The following is an 11,605-nucleotide window of genomic DNA, read 5'->3' as shown; positions in this document are numbered from 1 at the left end:
AAAACAGTTAAGGTACTTCACAAAAGATCATTAACAAAAGAGTGGAGGATTTGACATAGACTAAAGCAAGTTTGAGGGGGAAAAAGACAAGAAAAAATAACAGATTAGAATAGATGTAAGAGGGGAAAGCATAAAGACTGATTTTTTTTTTCAAAATTGGTAAGTTCCATGAATCATAAGGTTTGAGAAGCACACTGAATCTGGAGCAAAATAAAATAAATAAAATTGCACATAGGAATATTGCAGAAAAAGCAGAACACCTAAGACATTAAGAAGATATTTAGAATCAACACAAATAATGCATGAAGAAAACTGCTAGATTCTTTATAGCATTTAGCTATTCATAAAATCTACATTTCAATGCATTATTGTGCTTATATAGAAGTAAGTAAATCTTTAAACATCCCTTGAATAAGTAGCCTAATAAACATACCAAAAAATGACCTGAATTCTGAGAAAAAATTAACAGTGAACTGCCTTCAAGACACAAAAGAGAGAGCTAGAGCCAGCCTGAGATGAAAGTTGATATAAATAATGTGTATCTAAATATCTAGACATCTAAGCCTGAAGGAGCTGATCCTGGACATCGGGAATTATGTTAGTAAGCTGCCCCCAGGTTTCCAGAAGAAACCATTTCTAATAACTCCTAGAGAAAAAGTTGATTCTAGAATATCCAAAGATTAAGGTTAAATAAGCCAAGCCAAAGTGAGTGAAATAGCAGAAACAACAAACCCTTAATTTAGATTCCTAAGCATTTCAGATATTGGAATGACTAGAAATGGAACATCAAATAACTATGTATAAAATGTTTACACAAACAATGGGTGAAATCACAAAATCAGTAAACTATAAAAATTATTGATAATGAGAAGACACAGAATTTTGCTCTGGCTGTAAGCATGACAATTTCCCTAGCATTATAAATATCTAGAAACATGGAAAATGTATGAGTCTAGTGTTTTCAGAAATAAGGCAATAGGCAACATAGAAGTGTAGTCCAAGGAAAAAGGAAACAGATAATGTAAATGCTATGATCTGCCTGGAAGCATTTTCCAAATTGTGGGAGCAGGAGGATGATCCTTAGCATGATCATACTGGATTGCAGGGATGGAGAATAGAGTAAGGGAATGCCGAGATACCTGGAAGGAGGAATGTGTAGGACAGATAACCAAAGAGAAGGGACGTGTCTGAAGAAGGAGCTCCGGGAACACATACAGAGTCCTCTTCAGTATGTTGCTAAACACTAAGTTGCACTTGCGTGGCGAAAACTCAGTAAGTTGAGAGCTGTACGGTGAACAACACTAGAGGACAAACAGGGTGTAGAAGTTCTGACGGACACGGATAAAATTCACTGACCTCAGGACCCTACAAGAACGCCAATGAGCTTAATCTATGGCTTCTTTTCAGGCATTTTCCTCCCTAGGGGTAGATGATAATTTCCATTCTGATAAGGCTAACTGGTCTGATGTTCAAGAAAAGATAAAGCTGCTGTATAAGAGGAGAGTAATATAAATATAGCAGCCAGCCATGGTCTGAAAAGACACAGTGACCAGGGCTACAGAACCTGATGGATGAAGGTCTCAGTCACCCAAAGTTAGGCCACCCAGACCCACAGAGTTGTTAAACTAAAGGGAAGGCAAATGGGTAGAGTATCTTTGTCAAGCTGTTGTAACAAAATACACTAGTCTGGGTGGCTTAAACAACAGATACTTATTTCTCACAGTTGTGGAGAAAGGTAGTTCAAGGTCCAGGTGCTAGCAAGATTTGGTTCCTAGTAGGGGTTCTCTTCCTGGTTTGAAGATAACTAACTGCCTTCTTGTTATGTTCTCACATGATGAAGGAAAGAGAGAGCGTGAGCAAAAGATACAAAGAGAGAGGAGACAGAGCGGCAGAGAGAGAGAATGCCAGTGAATTCTGGTCTCTTTTCCTCCTCTTATAAAGGCACTAACCCCATAAAGAGCTCTACTACCGTGACTTCATCTAAATCCACTTATCTCTGAAAGGCCCTACCTCCGAATGCTATCACATTGGGATTAGGGCTTCAACACATGAATTTTGGGGAGACACATTCATTCAGTCCATAAGAAGGGGGTGACGCTGAGTATCATTTGTGGCCTCTGGCTCTGCTGTAAAGTTAGTGGCTGTGGTTCCTTTCTCTCATAAATTTGCAACAGAAGAAAACCAAAACCAAAACCAAAGCACACCAGCATTGTGGAAAAGCTGCTGCTTCCAACACACATGTGAAGGTGAATGAGGGCAGAGTACATCCCAAAAGAGGACATTCTCGATTCTAAGGCGGACATTGTGCTTCCTCACCCGTCTACCAAACCAGTGATTACTCTCTGAGCTGTTAGAGCCCTGCTGCCTGGCAGGGCTGCTTTGCTGGAAGCCCTTCCTCCTTCCCACAACACACTGCATCCAACAGTTGTGGTCAACAGGAGCTGAAGTCCTGGCCCCGTCTTACCAACTCTAAAAGCTATCCAGAACTCTCTGTAGGATGGACTGAAGCTTTTGTTGTGAAAGACGTCTTTTGTCTTTGAATGTTTTCCCTTCCCCAGCAGCTGGTACTTCTAAGAGCACTATCCAGTCAACCTTCTGTGCCAAATTCCACCTGGCATCTGCTTCCTGTGGAGCACGACTTGCAACATCAGAATATGAAAACAGACACACAAGACTGAGAATCAACAAAGCAACTAATTCTTTCTTTGAAATGATTGATCAAAGTGATAGCAAAAATTGATCAACAAATACAGAAGAACAAGTTTAAGATATCAGGAAATGATTAGGGGCCATCACTATTGAGCCTGAAAATGTTAGAAGGCTGATAAAAGGGAATTTTGAACAATTGTGTCCCAACAAACTTTTAAATTTTGATGAGGACGTACCTCTTGAAGAGCACAATTTACCAAAACAGACATTAGAAGAAACACAACCATAATGAGCTCCACTAAAAATTTTAAAGACAGGGGAAAAAAAAGACCAAATGCACTGACAAGCGTAACTTTAGGTAACAGATCCAGAGTTTTAAAAAACAGTCTGTAGAGTCTCAATGGTTTTATGGTAAATTCTACCAAAATTTTAAGGAATAAATTCATTAAATTGTATACAAATTCCAGAAGATAGAAAATGAAACAATGCTTTCTGTAGGTGAGGAAAACATTTCCCTTTTTCTCTTTAGACCCCCACACTGAGGCAAATTAGGCTTCTATGGCACCTTGAGCTAAGAGGAAAGGTGGTCAGGGACTTCAGAGTGGAAGAAAACAATTCACAGGAAGATAGGAAGATAAAGTGGTGGAGATAAGTCTTTCTGTTGTTAAAAAAGTTGTCTTTAGTAATAGCTCTCTTTCTTGTACAAGCCCTCTAGGTTTTAGGCAATTAAATGGAGGTAAATGTCTTCTCGAGTCTGGATGGAGCTAACAACCAGCATTTTTTAAGCACTGCCCATGCCTCAGGCAAGATTCTAGGCTGTTAATGTGGGTTATCTCGTTTATTCCTCAGGAAAGTCCTATTTAACCTCTTTCTGCTTAATTTTCATATGAAGAAACTGGGAGATAACATAAAGATTATGGAACTTGCCCAAGTTCACAGAGCTAATGCATGGAGGGAAACCAGAGACTTAAGTATAGTCAGCTGGGGAAAAGTCTTGACCTACCATCCTAACTTAGTTCTAAATTCTTTACTCACCAACAATTACTCATAGTCAACAATTCTTCTCTCTCTAAATTCATCAATTTTTCATGAATGAGAAAGCAAAATTTTTATATCACAAATAGCAATCTGCTTTCCTTTACAAAGTATTGAATATATTTATATATGTCACAATACCAGTAGAATGAGTACCTAAAATAATTCTACAGAGCCACTGCTCAGTCCCACGGGATTCTATATTCTCTGTCTGTTCCAGCTTGCATGCTTTTTCAGTCCACTTAAGTGTGAAGAAAAAAACACCTGCTTCACTTTACATTAAACAGAAAATAATAGGCAAAAAGCAAAGACAAAAACAAAACAGCTCATTAAAGCAACAATAACAACTGAAAAAATAACAATATGCAATTTAAAACCCAAATTCCTTTTCAGTTCTTCCTTTCACTTTTACAAAATTGTTCACCCAAGCATCATGCTTATCCACACAGGGCAAATGGTGTAAAATGAAATGCATTACATAACATGAGCATTGTCCCTTAATGAAATGAAAAAAGTATCAAAGGCACAATATTCATAAAACACTTGGAATCTATAACCCATTGAAATTCAGGCTACCAGCCAAACACTACCACAGCTTCAAACATCAGGCAACTTAAAGTGTATGATTTGAAACTGATAATGCATAATTTCCAAGAAGCTGTAGGTAGGTAAACAGTGATGATGCAATCAGGCATTTGTGCCGAGTATTTATTTCTTTGCTGTCTGATTTTTCCAGCTCCCCAGAGGTTAGGAGTCTATCGCCTGCTGTTGCTCAGCTGCTAAGATCAGAGTCTATAACACAGATGGAGTGCTATGTTCCCAGGGCTGCTGCTTCTCAGAGATAAGGCTGCATTGGGAAAGTGCTCAGCTTTGCCTTCCTCTGAAAGAGCCTGAACAGCCGTCAATAATAAACAGTTACTTCTCAACTGTTTTGTTAGACAACACTGCCTTGCATACACAGGCAAAATCTGATAAAAAGGGGTATTTGAAGTCACTTAAAGTGCCTATAGCTTCATTATTTCTGATCTTTGTGTTATTTCTCCTTTTTTTTTCTTCCTTCTTTCCTACTCTCCCTGATCTCCTGCTGAAATGCAATGATTTAAGAGCCCAGCGGAAATATTGGATCCCATTTCTTCACTAGCTGAATGTCTTGAATGTTTTTGGTGAGCTACTCTTTAGCCACCCTTGTCACTCTGCTGTCATTCATGGCATTATATCTCTAAGAATGAGAACATTGCAAAAAACTACCATGCCAATCAGAAACATGCATTATGCCTGGTTATGACCTTGCAATTAAAATGCCAACTTCTAGAAGTCAATGAAAGATAGCTGAAATTCCTAATGTCATAGGAATTTATACAGTTCTTAATTTTATCAAAAGACAAAGATCATTTTCCCTGAAAACTCCCCAAATTGTTAATACAAACTCCTCATTCCCCTTCCTGCCACTGGAGAGTCCTAGAGCAAGAATATGCCACTAACTAGTACTGTGTATAATTTTCCAGTTTGATCAAATATCATTATTAGCAGAGTGTGTGTGTGTGTGTGTGTGTGTGTGTGTGTGTGTGTGAAGCACATGGAATGCACTCAGCTTACAACCAGAGATCAATTATTGCTGAATGTTACCGATGTTTTTTCAGTTCTTTCTCTCCTGACAGTTCTCTGAGTACTGTGTTCAGTGGCTAATTTTTCCCCCTCAACTTAGGTCCTGGAGAGTCTTAGGTCATAAGTTGATAGATGACTTTCATCTATCTGCTTCCTTCCGCAGTTTGTTGGGAACACTAGGCACAAATATACCTTACTTCATAGAAACAATAATCAGAAATACAGTCACGGGATTTTTAGACAATGAACTGATTAAGGATGCATTGCCTGAGATAATACTGCATATTTAAAACTCACAGATTTTATTAAATGTTTCTCCCATTATTTCCTTAACTTCTCTTACAGTAGTAAAGTCCTATCTTTTACTGTTGATACAGCATTTTGATTCCCTTAAAGCCCAAAGTAAACCACTTCTTACTAAAAACTAGTCCGCATAGAAACAGTTAAACATGATCCACCAATGACTGTGCTACGAGATTACATTCTGTCACATGAGTGAGGCCATTCAAAGGGTACTTAGTTCAATTTTGCTTTTATTTAGTTAAGCTTCTGTTGATTTCTCAAGACTTTTAACCCACTCTGCCAAATGTAAATTACCTCATATTGTTACTTAAATATTATTCCTAATTTATTAGAATTATCTTAAAACATTCATATATTCATATGTGTGTGTGTATATATATATATATATACATTTTAAACTTTAGCTTAATTATAAGGTGTTAAGTACTTTGTAATTCTTAGGAGGAAATTTTTTCCAGGTGAATGAATTTCTCATTTTATTTGAAATCCAATAGAAAAATAGAACCACAGGGCTCTTTTAGTAGACACCTTCTAGTAAAAACCTAAATGTTAGGCTGCAACCTCAAGTTTCCATGCTTTTTCTATAATTCCTCCAGGCTCAGGTATTCTGCAGGGTCAAAGTTTCCTCTGTGAAGCAGTATTTTATTGCCCAACATCTTTAGCCTATTCCCTAGATGTTTATTATTTTACAGCTTGAAATGATGGACACCACCGAGCTCCTCCAGCCCACCATGTCTCTCTAACTTGACATACTCCCAGCAGATGCTCCAGTCAATAAATACCAATAGCACATGTTATAGCAATAGTCACCAGCAGTATCCTCTCTGACTCTGTGTTTCCGCTTTCCTCCAGTAACTGATACCTTTGGGAAATACTCTAAGAAACTCTAATACTCTAGGAAAATCTTTTTGCCTTCTTTGATCTTTTAGTAGCTAGACAGCTGCTCGTTATTACTTTCTTAATATCATGTTAAAAATCTATCTTAGGCATGACTTTACATCCATTGAATGTCCTATAGCGCAATGTCACCAAAGGCAGTTCTTGTAAGGGGGCGGGGAGGATATGTGAGATATTTTCTATGAAGCTAGAGGCACAGTCCACAAGACAGTCCTACTCCTAATACCAATCACGAATTTGAGATTTCCAAACTTGGGTTTGCTAAATCACTAGAAGGACCCAAAGAACTTATTGAAAGCTGTACACACCGTAAGGTTTATCACAGGGAAAGAATACAGACTAAAATTGGTCAAGGGAAGAGACAGGGCAGAGACAAGGAAAGATTCAAACATGAAGTTTTCATTTTCTTTCAGACATGTTACCCTCCTGGCATCAACATGCAATAGTAGAAACAGTATCACCCACCAAGTAAGCTCATCTGAGCTGTAGTGTCCAGAGTTTTACTGGAACACCATGTTTGACTTCCCACATGGCTAACCTTTAGTCTTAGCCTAATTAGAGTCAGAGTGGCTACGATATGGCCCAAAGTCCTCATCATAATTCACACTGCTGGATGTCTATTGGCAAAGATGTCCAGGTAAGTAATGACACTTTTATCAGGGAGGACATTCTAAGGGTCTGGAGATCACCTTCTACTGACCCAATAGAGGCCAGACCTCTCTTTGGTTAAAGTTAAACCCTTTGTTACACATATTTCAAATGTAATGCAGGAAGGGAGTTTAAGAAAATGAACTTCTAGATTTTTGAATTTACTTAACAAAATGTATTGTTTGACAGTTTTCAGATCATGAAACAAAAGTGACTACTTTTAATGATTTAATTCATGCAACACAAACCCATAGGGCTTACTGTCTGCTTCTATCATAAATATGCCTTTTAAGAGTGAAGTAAATGGAAACATGCTCATTGCAAGGGGCCACTTGACCTCTTATACAAAGTAATGTATCTGATACATGGTAGAGCAGGGTGGTACGTATGATGATAAATTTTGTCAAAAACATCACCTCTTCCAACCCCTGCATACAAGTAAGGAAGGCATCACACTTGAGGGAGAGTTCCGTGAGCACAAGAAAAAGCATTAAGAAATTATTGAATGCTACCAACATCTTCCATCCTCTCTGACCCTTGGTGTTTACACATAAGCAATTTTTATAAGCTATTATCAGTACTCTTCTCATAATTAAAGCATTTTCAAACTGCAGAATCAATGTAGTCTGGTAATAAAGATATTTTAAAATGTATCTGGGATGTTGAACAATGAATTTCTCAAAGTAAAAGTTAAAAAAATTTTTTTAATATTTCTATTTTTTTTTGAAAGAGAGAGAGAGACAGCATGAGCAGGGGACGGGCAGAGAGAGAAGGAGTCACAGGATCTGAAGACAGGCTCCAGGCTCTGAGCTAGCTGTCAGCACAGAGCCTGACATGGGGCTCGAACCCATGAACAATGAGATCATAACCTGAGCCAAAGTCAGATGCTTAATCAACTGAGCCACCCAGGCCCCCCATAGTAAAAGTTTTTAATGTAAAATTGTGTGTGTGTGTGTGTGTGTGTGTGTGTGTGTGTGAGAGAGAGAGAGAGAGAGAGAGAGAGAGAGAGAGAGAGAGAGATAGAGAAATTTCTGATTTGTAATTCAGCTTAATTGATGAGAAATTTAAAACATATTTTATTAAATAATTCAAAAGCTGTATCTCCAATCGCAGTCAACTCCTATTTACACTTATAAATGATTTATTTTCTTTTACCTATAATTTGCAAAAATTAAATTGTATGATGGCTATCAGATTTCTTAGTTTTAGCAATAGATTATTCTTTTCTTTCATTAAATATATAAGAAAATTTGACCATGATTATAATAAACTAAATGGATTTATTTCTAATTTTTTATTCTTTTCAATATTTTTAAATGTTTATTTATTTATTTTTGATAGAGAGAGAGAGAAAAAAAGAGCAACAAACAGGGAAGGGACAGAGAGACACACAGAATGTGAAGCAGACTCCAGGCTCTGACCTGTCAGTGCAGAGCCTGATGCAGGACTTGAAATCATGAACTCTGAGATCATGACCTGAGCCAAAATCAGATGCTTAACCAACTGAGCCACCCAGGCATCCCTCTGATTTTTTAATTCTTGATTCTTAATTGGTCATTTTAAAAGCCAAAAATATATGTACCCTAATAAGTTTATCAAAAGAAATATTATATATTTATCATATTCCTTGTTTCATAAATGACTAATTTTGCCTACATATATTGCTTAGCCTTGTTACTTTATATAGTATATATGATAGCATATTGATATATTTTCTAACTTTTATAACTTATAATGAAATGAATAAACTCATTCTTTCAGAGGTATAACATTTCAATCTTTAGTGCACAAGCATCTAGCTTTCAAGATGTGTGCCATTATTACTTTCTTAATAGTTTTAATAATATATCTTGAAACATATAACACATGTAAGCAACTAATAAATGAAATCAGACTTTATGTAACAAAGAATTGGATATTTGGCTTGAAAATGAAAATTGGCTTTGCTAACTGGATTGTATTGTGGGTATTTTTCATAAATTAAATGAGCTTAATCTGCAGGTCCAATATATCTTGACAAAAATATCTTTAAAGCTCAAGAACATTTTAAAATACTAAAATGATAAAAATGTAATAGAATTAAAATATCTTTGCTACTCTGACTCTGTATCATTTAAGATCTTAACAGATGACCTCAAATTAAATTGTATGAAGATAGTTTATTTCGAAGGGGACTAATTAAAGGGGAGTGGTGGCATTATAGAGGAACTACAGGGTAAAACAGGAGTTACGGCCAGGCAACAGCGAAGCTGTCACCACCGCTAAGCCAAAGACACAAAAGAAGAGAGAGCTTTCTGGTACCCGGAAAGAGAGTTAATCTTGTGGACAAGGCTTTTTGGAAACGAGCATTGTCCTTTGGTTAGGGACACAGTCTGGGGCAGCCTTGACAAGAAAGGATCCTGGAGCATAAATATGCTGACTTCACTTACTTTTCTCTTTTAGATAATTTTCTGGAGCTTCCTATGAGCTGAAGCAGACAGAATTTAGCAGTCATGAAAGCCCATTGACTCCATGATACAACAGAACAGAGAGCAGAGCAAAGAGAGAATAAGTTTGGAGGGACGCCTAGGAAATTATAATATAAGAAAGGCCTTTTTTAGTATAGTAAGGTGAACAAGATGCATCTAAGAAAAAGAATAACAGGTACAATAAGTTGCCATTTGCAAAGTCCGGGTAAAGCATTTTTGGGTATCCCTCCTGTATGAGTGAGGGTTCTTCAGAAAAACAACCAATAGGAAATCTATGTATTTTGAAATATATAGAAAGAGATTTATTATGAGAAATTGGCTCACATGACTGTGGAGTCTCAAATTTTGTTGTTGGCAAGATGGAGGTGGGCAGTTCCAGTCCCAACTTTAAAGTCTGAAAATCAGAGGAGCCAATGGTATAAATCCCAGATCAAGACTGAGGCCTAAGACTCTGGAGCACCCAATATGAGGGCAAGAGAAAATAGATGTCCCTGCTAGAGCAGAAAGCACATTTACCCTCAATCTGCCTTTTTGGTTCTATTCAAGTGCTCAGTGGATTGGATGATGCCCACCTAGACTGATGGGCCATCTTCTTTACTCAGTCTATTGATTCAAATGCTAATCACTTTGTTTGATAACCAGGCTAAAATTTGGTTGTTAGATCTAATTTTCTTTTTTTTTCTTTTCTTTTTTTCTTGACTGTCTCCAGTTTATCAGCCAGTAAGCAATCATATAATTTGCTAATAATATAATTTTGATTGTTTCTTCCCAGTTGTCATGTGTTTCCACTCTGCTTTTGTGAGATTCCATTGGCGAGATCTTCTGTTATAATGAGAGATGTTAGTGATGACATGTTTCAGATTTTAACAGGAATGCCTCTAGTGTTTCATAGTTCAAACTGCTATTTTGTATTGGTTTCAAATGGATATGCATTCCTAACTTAAGCAAAGGTTTCTGTTATTGTTTCTGGTTGTTGATGTTGTTTTTGCTGGTCTTCCCCCCTCCCCCCCAACTTACCTAGTGTGCACAACAAATGAATTTATCCAAATGCATAAATTATAATCATTTTATGATGATTTTGAGCCCAGGTTTATTATAATGAGGTATTAGTCAGGGTTCTCCAATGAAACACAGCCAATAATTATACAATGATATATGTAAGAAGAAAATTAACCATAGAAATTGGCTTATATGATGATAAAGGCTGAGAAGTCCCCCAGTCTGCCATCAGTAAACTGGAGGACAAGGAAAGCCTATGGTGTAATGCAGTGAGAGTCCAAGGGCCTGAGGATCAGGGGAGCTGACAGTCCAAGTCTGATAGACCTAAAACCAGAAAAGCTGATATTTAAGGGGAGGAAATGCTTTGTTTTTAGCTCAAGGGAAGAGAGCAAACCTGCTCTTCCTCTGCCTCTTTGTTCTATTCAGGTGCTCAGTGAACTGGGTGCTGGCACCGGCAATGTTGAGGGCAATCTTTACCCTGCTGCCAACTTGAATGCTAAGCTCTTTTTTATTAAAAAACATGTTTATTTATATTTGGGAGAGAGAGACAGACACAAGAGTATGAGAAGGGGAGGGGCAGAGAGAGAGAGAGAGAGAGAGAGAGACAGAGACAGAGACAGAATCCAAAGCAGGCTCCAGGCTCTGAGCTGTCAGCACATGGCCTGATGTGGGGCTCCAAATCATGAACTGTGAGATCATGACCTGAGTGAAATCAGAAGCTCAACCTACTGACCCACCCAGGCGACCCTGGGTGTCATCTCTTATAAACGCTTTGCAGACACCAAGAAATAATGTTTTATCAGCTAATTGAGCATCCCTTAACTCATTTGATACTTGAAATTAACCATCATACCTCTCCCAAATTGAGACAATGAAGGATACTAATGACTGTGTAAAAAGTAATTCCCTATACTGTTGGTGGGAATGTAAACTGGTGCAGCCGCTCTGGAAAACAGTGTGGAGGTTCCTCAAAAAACTATCCATAGAACTCCCTTATGACC

Source organism: Suricata suricatta, chromosome 9 (genome assembly GCF_006229205.1).
Source record: "Suricata suricatta isolate VVHF042 chromosome 9, meerkat_22Aug2017_6uvM2_HiC, whole genome shotgun sequence".
In the NCBI taxonomy this organism is placed as follows: Eukaryota; Metazoa; Chordata; class Mammalia; order Carnivora; family Herpestidae; genus Suricata; species Suricata suricatta.
The sequence above is the reverse complement of the archived record's forward strand: the minus strand, read 5'-3'. Positions refer to the sequence as shown.